The following is a 14,686-nucleotide window of genomic DNA, read 5'->3' on the forward strand; positions in this document are numbered from 1 at the left end:
ATCCAAATCAGCAAACGTTTATTTTGAAATTAGGACTCTTTAAAAGGCTGTGGAGATATGGTTCTGCAAAGACCCCTCTGTAGTAGAGTGGGTGGAGCCTGTGAAATGCCTGTTTAGGAATAACAAATGTCCAGAATTTATTACCACAATCACCATTTCTAGGTCACAATAAACGGTCCCTGATAGCTAAAAAAAAAAGTAAACTCAAAAAATAAATGAAGTTCAAATCAGGCAAAAAAAGATTACCTGAAATCAGACTATTGACTTGATTACTTAAAACCAATTTATGTCACATACTTGCTCCTTTGAACTGTGTCCTATTTGTGCTGATTAAACTTATTATCCTGAGCACAGGACAACAGAGCCAGGTTACCAGGTCCAAGGAGCTGACTGTCAAGAGTTGGCCAGGTAAGCATGAAGGCATTGACTAATTCTGTAATAAGTTTCATCCTGTCTGAGCCACAGCCTTGGGTCCAACAGATAGTTATGATGACATTTGTTTTGTTTTGAAAGCAGGGATTCTCAAACCTTGCTTCCTATTGTTACATGAATTCCCAGAGGGCATAACTACTTAGACAGGGAAGAGGATTTGTAACCCCTCCTTCCCTCAGGAGAGTCCTATCTACCACCAAAGTAAATAGAAGGTGCAAAGAGTTCTGTTGGTCCATGTGGGCTTCCACGCTATCATGACCTGCAAACTGTCCATCAGACAGATCCTCAGATCCCATCAAAGGTCCCAGTCTCCAGGTCCTGAGCAAAACACCCAGAAATACGTTCATATAAATACATACCAACCCATATACAAACACAATTAGAATGCCAACTACTTCCATGGAGATGCCATAGAATCAGTGTATAGTGAACAAAATCAGAGTAAATGAGTGATGGCATGCAGGAATTTCATTCCCTCACTTAGATGCATCAAGTCTAACCAGGTCCTTCCAGCTATTGACAGAACTTATGCTTATCCAAGGAGCTTAGGGTCAAGTAAAAAGGAGGTTGACCCTAAACACACAGCACCTAGCTTATCTCACAAGCCAATGCCTGCCAAGGCTCCTCAAAATCCAGGATGAGAGGTGAAACTCTCTCGTGATATGAGGAAATCTTGGGTTAGCAGAGAGAGAGCACAATACAGTGGACAGGTTACTGGGCATAATGACTACCTGTAGTCCCAATCATCATAGATATAAAGGTCCAGGATTTGATAAAGTTCATGCCTCTCGAATTTACACTTCTGGATTTCAAATTTGAGTTCCTCCAGTTCCTTTAGACGCTTCTCTTGCTTACTGATGACATTTGGGGATGATGCCCTCCTACCAAAACCTGTAGATAGATAAACCCAAGTGAATTTGCATATTTGATGGCCCATGGGAGGAAAAGAGCGTTCTGAGTCCCAAAAGGAGGTTGAGGAAGAGGAAATGGTAGAGACTGGGTGAATGCCTGAAACAGCAGAAAAGCTTTCTTCGAGCTGGATTCTTTTTTTTTAAGATTTATTTATTTATTTTGTATATGAGTACACTGTTGCTGTCTTCAGACACACCAGAAGAAGGCATCGGATCCCTTTACAGATGGTTGTGAGCCACTATGTGGTTGCTGGGATTTGAATTCAGGACCTCTGGAAGAGCAGTTGGTGCTCTTAACCACTGAGCCATCTCTCCAGCCCTCGAGCTGGATTCTTAAGCTATGACCCTCTTTCCAACCTCTAATGCCATACATGTGCCAAGCTCACTATTATAAAACCCCTCACCCTGAAACGTATAACCTGACTCAGACATAAACATGTGGGACATTGTTATGTCATATCAGATGTGGTGCAGATAAATCCTGGAGTTCATAATGTTTAGCACCATCAAGCTCTAATCATATGTGTTCCAGCCCAAAGTGTCTAAGACCTAAACTCATGACTAGGGGTGCATCTTTCCTTGTTCTTGTCATCAGAGACTTATGTAACCTACAGTAATCTAGAGGATGAAGTGCTTCAACTCCCAACCATGGATGGTCACATTGTTAATCTCACAGTGCCTTCCTCTGCCATTCATTGACACAAACAATTAAAAAGCTTCTAGAAAAGAAACTGAAGGCTTACCAATTTCTGACTTTCTCTCAAATTAATGATCAGGAACTCCTGATTCTTGGTTTGCCTTTGAGAAATCCTAAGGCTCATGCTTGTAAGGCCTAGTCTTAGAAGGCACATCTCAAACCTACCTCCTCAAGGAAGTTCCCCAACTCTGCCCAGGACTCACCAAGCCTTCCCCAGAATGATTTCATCCTTCCTGTTTTACTAGACAGGAGGTCAGCTTCCTTCTGCCTTGGTGTGGTCTCTTCTTGATCTCCACTCTCCCTCCAAATAGCCTGAGCAGCTGGCAAAACATGCCTGTTTGTGAGCCCAAAGGGAACTGAAGGAATTTCCCAAAGGCAGTTGGTGTCACCACAACACAATCACAGAAGATTCAAGGGATCTCTTAGATACAATAGATTGTCCAATGAAGGGCTTACTGATGATGTCACTGGGAAGTTCTATGGCCTACCTGCTAACTAGCTCTCCCCAAATTGATCAATTTCTGTGGGGGCCCTTTCCTGCAGTCTCTAATGTGTCACCGGAAATACCGTTTGGCAACCTCTATTCCAAAGCTAGATATTTCTCTCTGCTTCACTAGAAGTCATCAATGCTTTTGCTGGGAAGAATGGCTTACATCCCTGAATTGGATAAGAGATTTTTCTTAGCACCCAAATCTCTAGGGACCATGGATGAGGGAGATTTTTCTTAAAAATAAATCTACCACCTTAGACAATGGATGTGATATACATTTCTATTCCCAAGGTTTTCCCTTTTTCTGGAGGCCAATATCTTTCTTCTATACTTTGATTGTGTAAAACCTGGAAATATTTGCTTACTGTGCAGTCCTTCACACCTTGACATTGTTTCATTTACACATCCATGTATTCCACAAAATCAATGGTCTATAATTACCTATTTTTTTTTAATAAAACTCCCTTTTCTTGGGAATATAGGGACCAACTACAGGGCATATATAAAATTATAAATTTCTGTGCCTTTTATATACTAAGTTGAACAACCTCACTTTTTGAAACACAACAAGACAATTAAATTGGACATCAGTGAGCAAACGTCAACCTGGACCTTGTGTTACTACATTGTAATGACATAGCCATCACTTCTCCAATACCATTCTTCCTGAATTTCCAAGTCCTATCATAAGGATATTGTGGGCTGCACTGTGATCTTTTACTCATATCACACATAAAAATCAGGAGGATGGGCACGGACTGGAAAGGCCTAAGGTCAGGTTAAACCTCAATTTTAATGGGTCCATAAGTTCAGGAGGGAGTCCATTTGGCATTGTCATATATGGATTCTGTGTTCTTATCCTAGGTGTTGTAATGCCACCTGAATGTGTGCTATAATGCCACCTAACCTCACTAATGTCAGAGTGAAGCTCATGTATGACTTTTGTGGGAAGAGCAATGCCTTTTACTACCATCTCCATTTGTACAACATCACTATGCAAAGCTAAAAACAGAGGGGTGGAGATTGTGGAGTCCTTGGAAGTTGAGGGTCTTTTCTTTTGATTAAGGAACATATTTTTCCTATGTAATTTTTTCCCTTGCTTTTTCATTAATGATGGGTGACATCTTTCCTGGCCTGACATATACTGGGAACCAATTTTTGGATTACCAGAGCTTCTATTTTAGATATGACAGGCCCACCAAGGGTCCCACTGCATACATAAGGTATGAATAAGTCCCAGGTGCTGGAGTAAGTTAAAAAAGTCTGTGACAACAAAGACCTGATTGAGAAAACAAGAGACAAGCTGTTCATCAAGATCATAGTTGTATGATAGTAAGAAAATGTGAATAAGGCATCAGGTGAAAAGATCAATTAGGAGGTCATAGGCCTAGAAGGGGTAGCCTTTGCTCTCAGCGGAACTGCCATTCTTTCACCCATTCCTTGACCTCTGCCACAAGACCAGAGATTTCCCCAAACAACTGGCTGGCCTTACTCAAAGACCTGGCATGGCTTCTCCCTGTAGAATAGGAACTGCAGAGTCCTTGAGGATCCACCAAGAGGTCTCCTCCACACAGGTTCCTTGTTGTCAAAGGAAAATATTCCTGCAGAATCCTGCCATGGCAGTAGGAATTTCAACTAGGCTGCTCTTAGTTCCAGCTCACTGGATGCAGGCCTGAGGCCCAGCGGTATCTGGGGAAAGAAGCAGCACACACTAATCACAGCTCTCTCTTTGTTGGATGCAACTGCTAGAACTGTAATAGGATTTTTGTTTCTTCGTTTGTTTATTAGAAATACCTACAAAGCTGGTTAAAGTTTCAACATACCTTTAATACCAGCATGCAGAATTTTTTTGAATCACTGTTTTATGTTTAGATATTGTTTTTACTCCCCTCAGCAAATATCTCTGTGCTTAGAATGTTAAGCACATGCTCTGGAGGAACCTATTATTCAAGTTAGGCAAAGCTTTTGTTCTTACCAACCAGTCCACAGATGATGCCATTACTTACTTTCAAATAAGAAAACAGTCATAGAGAGGTGAGTTAATCTGTAAGTTATCACAGAAGAAACACATCATGACTGTGGAATGACACCCCAATCTTTTGCATTTTGTAAGTTCTTTTATTTCTTCTTTTTATTTTTGACATTTTTATTGGATTTTGGGGGTATATTTCATTTTTTTTCAATCCTCACAGGTATCCTTTATTCCTCTCCTCCCATTTACAAGTAGGAATTTCACCTGTAATTGTTAGTCCAGATAGTTTGGTCTATGGCTTAGATGTCCCCTTGGCCTGTTGCCTTAGCATAAGCTGTGTTAGAGGCAGGCGCAATGGTTCAGGACTTAACAAATAATAAATTCCACTACATCTGGATTCCTAGCCTCACAGTCAGAAAGGGACTATATTTCTATTCACTATGGAAAAAAAAGACCCAGTTCATTAACAAGTAAAAAAAAATTCTCAAATTTATTAAAGGGTTTACCATGGTCATACAGTTTGTCAAATACCTGGCATTCATCGTTTTTCAAATCCAAAAATTTCTTTCTTGTTCACATTTTCTTTTTTTGATTATTTCTTAGTTTTTTTTTTATTTTTTTAAATTTAATTTTTAATAGATATATTTCTTTATTTACATTTCAAATGTTATTCCCTTTCCAGGTTTCCAGTCCATAAGCCCCCTCCAGCGCCCCCCTCCGACCCCATGTGGGTCTTTCACTTGTTTCGTTAAAATACCCGAAGATAATTTATATTATTTGGGCCTATTGTGAAGGGTATCGTTTCCCTAATTTCTTTCTCAGCCTGTTTACCCTTTGAATAGATGAAGGCTATTCAAGTCTTAATTCTTTGACTTAATTTTATACTCCAACAGTTTGCTGAATTTGTTGATCAGATTAAGTAATTCTCTAGTGGAAGTTTCGTGTCACGTAAGTATACTATCATATCATCTTCAAATATTAGTATTTTGACTTCTTCCCTTCTAATTTGTATCCCTTTGACCTACTTTCATTGTCTGATCGCTATAGCTAGGACTTCAAGTGCCATATTGAAAAAGTAGAGAGAGAGTGGGCTGCCTTGTCTAGTCCCTGATTTTAGAAAACCTGATTTTCCTTCAAGTTTTCTCAATTTAGTTTGATGTTAGTTACTGGATTGCTGTATTTTGCTTTTACTATGTCTAGATATAGGCCTTGAATTCCTGATCTATCCAGGACTTTATTCATGAAAGGGTATTGAATTTTGTCAAATGATTTCTCAGCATCTAATGAAATGATCATGGGTTTTTTCCATTGAGTTTGTTTACATGGTGTATTTCGTTGATGGATTTCCGTATATTAAAACATTGCTGCATCCCTGTGATGAGGCCTACTTGATCAAGATGGATGATCGTTTTGATGTGTCCTTGGATTCAGTTTGCAAGAATTTTATTGAGCATTTTTGCATCAATATTCATAAAGGAAATTGGTCTGAAGTTCTTTATCTTTGTTGTATCTTTGTGTGGTTTAGGTGTAAGAGTAGTTGTGGCTTCAAGAAGGGACTTGGTAGTGCTCTGTCTGTTTCTGTACTGTGGAATAGTTGGCACAGTATTGGTATGAAGTCTTCCATGAAGGTCTAATAGAATTCTGCACTAAACCAATCTGGTCCTGGGCTCTTTTTGGATGGGAGACTTTTAATAACTGCTTCTATTTCCTTAGGAGTTATGGGGTTTTTCCATGGTTTATTTGTTCCTGATTTAACTTTGGTATCTGGTATCGGTCTATAAAATTGTTCATTTCTTCCACAATTTCCAGTTGTGTTGAATATAGGTTTTTGTAGTACAATCTGATGAGTGTATTTAATTTCCTCAGATTCTGTTGTTATGACTCCCTCTTCAGACGTCATTTTATTAATTGGCATACACTCTCTGTGACCTCAGGTTAGTCTGCCAAAGGGTTTATCTATCTTATTGATTTTCTCAAAGAACCAGCTCCGGGTTTTGTTGACTCTTTGTAGAGACCTTTTTGTTTCTTCTTGGTTGATTTCAGCCCTGAGTTTGATTATTCCCTGCCTTATACTGCTCTTGGGTTTATTTAATGCATGTTCTAGAGCTTTTAGGTGTGCTGTCAAGCTGCTGACATATGTTCTCTCCTGTTTCTTTTTGCAGGCACTCAGAGCTATGAGAGTTCCTCTCAGTGCTGCTTTCATTTTGTCCCATAAGTTTGGGTATATTGTATCTTCATTTTCACTAAATTCTAAGAAGTCTTTAATTTCTTTCTTATTTCTTCAATGACTAAGTTGACATTGAGTTCATCTTCCATGTATATATGGGCTTTCTGTCATTTTTGTTGTTATTGACGACCAGCCTTAGTCCATTGTTATCTGATAGGATGAATGAGATTACTTTTATCTTCCTGTATCTGTTGAGGCCTGTTTTGTGACCGATTATATGGTCAATTTTGGAGAAGGTACCATGAGGTGATGAGAAGAAGGTATATACTTTGGTTTTAGGGTGGAATGTTCTATAAATATCTGTTCAATCCATTTGTTTCATAACTTCTGTTAGTTTCTCTATGTCTCTGGTTAATTTCTGTTTCCCCGAACTGTCCATTGATGAAAGTGGAGTGTAGAACTATTATTGTTTGAGGTGCAATGTGTGATTTGAGCTTTAGTAAGGTTTCTCATGGTTTAGGGACACAACTGCTATACAACTGACAACTATAGTAATCACCCAGAACATCTGCACAAAGCCCATGACGGTAGGCCACATGAGGATGAGTGGCTTTCAAAGTTCATCACGATTTTTGGTAAGATCTTCCTTGTAATTGATGGCTTGACTTCCCACAAACATGTTCCAGTTTTGTAGAATCTCCTCCTTGGTTAGCATCTCATCCTTGTTTTTATCTGACTCATACACCAGACGCCGGGCCTCAGCCCCTGCATGGTCATAGTTGTGAGGGAGGATTCAGTGGTGAATCTCATCCTTGTCCAGCTTCCCATCCTTGTTCAGATCTGGGAAATCATTGAACTGCTCCCATTTGGACAAAACCCAGTCTGGCTCAGGGGCATTGTCCTCGTGGGAAAAACATGTCCACAATATACTCATCCTGGTCCACAAGTCCTTCCCTGTTCTTGTCGATATCCTCCAGGGTTTCCAGAACTACAATCTCCTTCATATGTTTCAACTCCTCTGGGTTCAGAAAGCAATGAATCCCTCTCGAGTAGCTGTAAGGTTGCTGTCAATGTCTGAAGCCTTAAACCTCCTCTCATCTCATGGAGGCATTTTTTTAAAGGTGTGAAGATCAGAGCTATCTTGGGATTCAGCAAGGTTTCCCAGGTAGTAGCCAAAAGTAGACTGCTTGTATTCTTCCCAGGAGATCTTTTCGTCTATGTCCCTATCATAATCCTTCCAGAGTTTAGCCACATTATGGTAGATGTATCTTTTTTGTACCTGTTTGATCCAAACTTTCAGCTGCTCAGTAGTAACAAGGCTGCCTCCATCACTGTCAATTGAATCAACAATTTTCCCCAGCCTCTCCTTGCTCTCATCCAGGCTTAGCTATCAAAGGTCTTGGAGTTCTCCTTGCCCAGGAAGACCTCATGATCGTACAGGAAGCTGTGCTTGTCCTCTGGTGGCCACTGGCCCAGCTCTGAATCGGGACAAACTATGTGCTCCTTGCTCATCATGCTCTTGGCCCTGAACACCAGCACCAGTGCCAGCAGCAGCCCATGGAGAGTCCCGGGATGACACCTGGCACCAGAGTCACGAACAAAGGGAGGCAGCAGGGAAGTAGGGGGCTAGCAGCACCTTATCCGCTGTCCCCTACCCACAGAGGGCTTTTGTTACATTTCAAATGTTATCAATTTTGCTGGTTTCCCATCCATAAAACCCCTTATAACACCCCTTTCCCCTTTCTACTATGAGGGTGTTACCACACCCACCCAACCACCCAGGCCTACCTGCCTCCCTGTTCTGATTTTCCCCTACACGGGGGCATCAAGCCTTGATAAGACCAAGGGCTTCTCCTCCCATGGGTGCCCAACAAGGCCATCCTCTTCTACATATGCAGCTATAGTCATGGGTCTGTCCATGTGTACTCTTTGGATGACGGTGTCAGCCCTGGGAGCTCTGGGTGTTCCTTATTGTTGTTCTTATGGGGCTGTAAACCCCTTCAGCTCCCTCAATCCTTTCTCTTACTCCTCCATTGAGGACCCTGTTCTCAGCTAAGTGGTGGGCTGTAAGCATCTGCCTCTGTATTTGTCATGCTCTTTAGTCTACTTTTTTGAACAGATCACCACAGAAGAACAAAGATGTATTGTCTTGGAGTGATGTTGTATCGACAAATAGATGATTTCTTACTTCTTAATGATGATTGTAAAAGAATTCCTAAAATTAGATTAGTAATTCAAAGCCCGTTTATAATAGGACTGCTCTTATGTTCTCTCTGATAATCAAAATTGCATTGAAAACTCTGCCATTCTTAAAGTGTCATGAGTAAATTGCTTCTGCAATACCAAGCGGGCATCTCCAAATTAGAGCCCATTCTAAGAGCGTATAAACCAATTAACCAAAGTTCATAAAAAGAGAATTAATGACTTACTATAGGTGCAAGGACCGAACATAAAAAATTGACTGGATTTGCCTATAGGTAATTTCACTTACTCTTTTCTCACAAAAATTACAGTTTTTACTCTCCACGAACCTGTAGAGCCAGTGACAGATGATGACAGTTTATCCTGATAATTACTCTTAATGGATATGCATGTAAATATTCTCTGTTGTAAACTTATTATTCAACTTATGATTTGAATTCGTGTGCAAACTTGTGGTGAACTTTTTACCATGTGATGATGTATTCCGAAAGATATACAAATGCTGAGGACAAAGAGAGAGAAAGCTTTTTACACAGAACTGAACCGAACAGGACAGAACTCAAGAAGAACTTAGAAATAAAGGCATAGCGTTGAGAATAAGGCCTTGAGAGTAAGGAAATTATTGTGACATAAGAGCAAGAGGAAAGGAGATAAGAAGAGTGCAAAGAGAACTTTTTAAGCGAACTTTTTGGAGGCAAACTTTTGTACAAACTTTTAGGAAAACTGAAGAACTTATATCGAAATGTTAAAATCACTGCTCATCAGCCTTCAGCGAGGCTCACTGGCTAGCCTCTGCTCTTCAGTCAGGCTCAATGGCTAGCCTCTGCTCTTCAGCCTTCAGCGAGGCTCACTGGCTAGCCTCTGCTCTTCAGTCATGCTCACTGGCTAGCCTTTGCTCTTCAGCTAGGCTCACTGTCTAGCCTTTGCTCTTCAGCTAGGCTCACTGGCTAGCCTTTGCTCTTCAGCTGGGCTCACTGCCTAGCCTCTCCTCTTCACCTGGGCTCAGTGGTCTATGGGGTCCTAGCACATTGCTTAACCATCTGCTCATGACTGCCTGACCACACTGACCACCTGACCGCACTTATTTCTTAAAGCCATTCTCTAGAAAGAGCACAAGAAACCAAAGAGAAACACCACCGGGACCTTTTCCCATGGGCTCCGCTTAACCTTAAGTACTTTTGTTACTGCTTTAAAAAAGTGAAATACAATTTCTGCTATTCATATGGCCAAGAGTATTCATATGGCCATGCAGTAGTCGTTGCTTTATGGAATTTGGTGCTAAATCAAAAGATTCCTTTATTCTATTACAATGTTATCTGTATGTTGTACAATGTATCTTTAGAAAACACAACACTAAATTCCTAAAATTTACATATTTTAAAGACATCAGCTCATGGAGAAACATAACTGCTTACCTATCTAGACTGACCTTTTTCGCTATATTGCAGGTATAATCAAGTTTCTACACTACTTCCATGATTTTCAAGAAGGCTTAAGACAAAAATAACTTGAACATAATGGCCAGAAAGGGGATTCTGTCAAGTTGTCTTATGTGGGACAAGATACCAAGATATGACTGGTAAACCTAAAATCACCTGTTCCCAAAACTAACAGAACTTATAGAAAATACATACTTTCTTACCATTCCTCTGCCCTGATGGTTAAGTGATTTATTGAGCACCTACTATGATCTTAGCACTGTGCATCTAAGGGTGAAATGGTGAATAAAAACTTAATAAAAACATAACTTTGAAACTCAGATTCCATACAAGCAACACTACAATTTCTTAACTGGTGATTTCTGAAAATTTCATCATTTTTTACATGGGCTTCAACAGTAATGATACTCAGTCTCGATTTTGTTAGTCGCAAATATGCAAGTCACACTTCTTTCTTGGCTCCCACAACTGTCAACGGGAACAACACTGTCACTGTCCATTGTGCTTCCCTATCAATCCTGCTATGGATGGTATAAATTCGAGTCTTTTAAATGCGAATACAGGCCACCAAAAATCCTTGAGGGCAAATTACACAAACCAGTATATTCTCTAAAACATTCACATAGGATTTTACTGATATCACAATGCAAATTCACCAAAAATATTTAACCAATAAAAGCAGAAATATTGAATAGGTCTACAAATAGGATCAATAATCATATATACTTGAAAACAACTATCATGGAAACAAAGGATGTAATAGGAGATAAGATACATCACTAAAAGCTACACAAGCAGCAAAAAAGACACTACATTTCTTGGTTTAAAAGTTAGGTGATGGGGGTTGGGGATTTAGCTCAGTGGTAGAGCGCTTGCCTAGCAAGCGCAAGGCCCTGGGTTCGGTCCCCAGCTCCGAAAAAAAAAAAAAAGAAAAAAAAAAGTTAGGTGATACACTTGATCTTTAAAGACAGGCAATGAACTTGATCTTGAAGCTCTCCAACTGTGCCCTGTCCGCATAGAAACTGAAGCAGTAGATGACAAGGCTAGATGCAGTTTTACAATGGCCTCTTTTTTTTTTTTTTTTGTACAATATACTTACTTATACGTTAGACAATGCAGCTGTCTTCAAACACACCAGAAGAGGGCATCAGATCTCATTACAGATGGTTGTGAGCCACCATGTGGTTGCTGGGATTTGAACTCAGGACCTCTGGAAGAACACTTGGTGCTCTTAACCACTGAGCCATCTCTCCAGCCCTCACAACGGCCTCTTACACAGCATCAAAGTGCTCTACTACACTAGATGGATAACAGAGAAACGTTCACAGTTCCTGAGCACTTCTTAGTTCAAATGCCTCCAGTGCCAACTCTGTGCTGTTGGCACATTCTGACCTGTATCCTAATTGTTGTCAGCCACAAAAAGGACGGGTTAGCACCACACAGTATTCACTGCCCTGTTCTAAAAACCCTTTCGATTCTGAAAAAGCAACATTCCATACTATCTCCATAGTTGAGGAAGCCAAATGGTTGGTCTGGCTCAAGGCTTTACTTTTCTTAGCTTATCAACTTTCTTTTTCCACTTCTTGTCACAGGGAATATTTTTTTATGCTGCAACTACACGGCAATATTTGAACGAAACCACCATAAACTCTGGGTGTCACCTCCTGAAATTTAAAATTCACATAACAATTCGTGGCCTTCTAAACAGCACCATGGAAAATAAACGAAAACAAGCAAAACCATTCCAAAGGCACTTGCTGATCTGGAGGCCTGCTCAGAGCAGGTAGGGGAAGAATTAAATTATGCGGAGCTGTAATCTCTCAGAGCTTTGCAGGCTAAAAAAGAGGGAATCTCTGTTTCTGTTCCCTTTCTCCAAGTAATTGAAGGAGGGGTATTTTACATCCTCCCAATACAATCCCTTGCAAGGCGCAACCAATTACAAATAGATTAGAAGAAATCTATTAAATAATATATATATATTCATTGCCTGAGGTTTTAAGAAAATATATTCCCACGATCCCCGATTCCCGTTCTTTAACATACAATAGAAACTTTACATGGAGGGCGCCACCAGGCTAAGCTGCCTCTGAAAAGCCTGTCCTGCCCTGGGAGGTACAAGGCCATTTAATTCAAGTCAATCTAGAGAGAGGTGAGAGCCCCAAGTTGCTCTGGGGATGCCAGAGCACAGCTCTCATGCACACTCCAAATCACCTGTCCATTCTTTCTCAATGCCATGGGCTTTGCAATCCCTGCTTCAGCTCTCCAAACATCCCTGAATCCTCGCTTCCCCTACCCAATGGGCTCACTTTGCAACGCCTCCTTCTGGCACTGCTTCCCCGGGGCTGGGAGAGTGACTTCAAGAATGCCCGCGGGTCTCCTACCTACATTGATGCTGCTGCTCTGGCAGCTTGCTGTCCCTGGGGACCAGACCTGCGGCAAGGCTAGGGGTCTGTGCGAGTGCCATGCCTCGAGGTACCCTGGCAGGACTGGCCCGGGCTACGTCCCTGGACACTCCGAGGCTGAGGTCACCATTGGAAACCCCGCCACAGTCAAAGCGCGCCGGACAGTGGCACAGGTGACCCCCAGCGCCGCTACCACCCCCTTACCTGGCTGCTTCTTCCACTTTTTCTTTTCTTGTTTTCTTTCTCTTTTTGATCGCGATGTGGCGCCTGCAAAGAGCTCGCCTCCACCAAGGAGGACATCATGCAGGCAGAATCACCTCTTTGGCCTGCGGCGATCGGAGAGGGAGAGAAAGTTTAGTCACTCTCAGCGGCGACCCCACTGCTGGCACGTGTGAAAGAAAAACACGCCCAAGCACACGCGCCACTGCAGTCGCCTAAAATACCGCGCGCGCCGCTTCCCGTCAGGCCCTGCGCTCACCTACGAATTCCCAGTGCCTTAAGGTCCCACGCTCATTGAAGAGCTCTGTGTGCCCTCAGTCCAGGCTCATGCTCGGTGGAGCCGGGGTGGGGAGGATACATGCAGCCACTCCGCAACACGGGCAACGCGAGGAGGCGCGTAACGCGGAGGTCCGGGCTCCACCAAGGCCCCTCAGTCCCCTCTCGTGGCTCTTCGGAGGCTCAGGCACACCATGATCTGCCCGCGCCATCGCCTGGTGAGCTGCACGCTGCCCCCTACAGGCTGCGGTGACCTGTTCAGGCTCCAGTGCGAGCATTGAGATTGTGTTTGACACTCTCCTAAACCGGCTCAGCAGGGCACAAGCCACCCCCACCTGTCCTCACCTGAAGGCATCCTGAGGGGGCAGCTAGCTCACATCCCACAGGCAGGCCGCAGGGCACCGGGCCATGGTCTTCGTTCTGCACCTTGTTGCCAGCCCCCCACTCACAACCCGGTCCCTTCCATCCTGCTCCCACTGAACTTCCTCAGTGGAGCAAACCCATTTCACATACAGAAATCAATTCCTTATATGTCCCTGGACTGCTAAACCCAACAGGACAGAATGAAGGGGTCTTCCTGTAGGAGTTCTCTAAAAGTGATGTTTTCACTAATCACCTAAAGGATCCTGCCACTCCTGTAGTGGACTCTAATCTTCTGCATTTACATGTCAATTAAAAAAATTGATGTAGCCAACAAAGATTCTTCAACCCTTTCACTGAGAGCTCTGAACTGAGTAGTGGCATCCTGAGAGTCATACACCCAGAATGGGTTGTTGTCTTAGTTGTTTGTTTGTTTGGTTGTTGTTTATGGACCTACTGTCTAATTCACAAATGCCCTCCAAAATGAACACTTGTCTAGTTCACTCTAAATTCCCAACAGATCGTATCAGGGAGATTTCGTTGAAATAAACTTGGGATTTAAATTAAAACCTTCCCCAAAGCATCTTGGCATATCTATAACTAATGATGCCAGAGACCCAAGACCTGTACCAGGTTCTGATTGATCCCTGACCTAAGTACTTGTCTCCCACAAACTCCTGCTCACATGTGGGTTAGAAAGATACTGGCTCCACAGGCAGCCAACGGTTTGGTACCTTGATATGGTGACAGGAAGAGGCATGTTCTTGGAACATGCAATTCTTGACTCGCAACCGGATTTTTAAGCTCAGTTAAGAGGTTTTTTTCCTTACAAACAATAGAGTAAGCAAGTATTTCTCCTCCTTCATGCCTATGCCTCTTCAGTTACTACGGGATTTCCATCACGCCTGTTCTGTGAGGAATGGTGTTCAAGAGATTGTAAATAGTATGCCAAAATTTTTGCTGAAGTGTTTTCATGGCATTGTAAATTTCATAGAAGTTAGAGTTCTTTGCACATCCACTTATCCATCCATATTGACCTATAAAACATTTTAGTCTTCTACTACAGAGTCAACTAACTGGGACTCACAGGGGCTCACAGAGATTGAACCAGCAAACAAA

At 42.0% G+C, this 14,686-nt stretch overlaps 2 pseudogenes; both read right to left on the reverse strand.

Annotated features, from left to right (window-relative positions):
* The window catches only part of LOC120099624 (uncharacterized), a 242,269-nt pseudogene extending 228,398 nt beyond the window's left edge, over positions 1-13,871 (reverse strand).
* Positions 6,519-8,052, reverse strand: LOC108351329 (reticulocalbin-1 pseudogene; annotated as a pseudogene).
* Positions 13,872-14,686: the final 815 nt, after the last annotated feature.

Source organism: Rattus norvegicus, chromosome 12, assembly GCF_036323735.1.
Source record: "Rattus norvegicus strain BN/NHsdMcwi chromosome 12, GRCr8, whole genome shotgun sequence".
Classification (NCBI taxonomy): domain Eukaryota; kingdom Metazoa; phylum Chordata; class Mammalia; order Rodentia; family Muridae; genus Rattus; species Rattus norvegicus.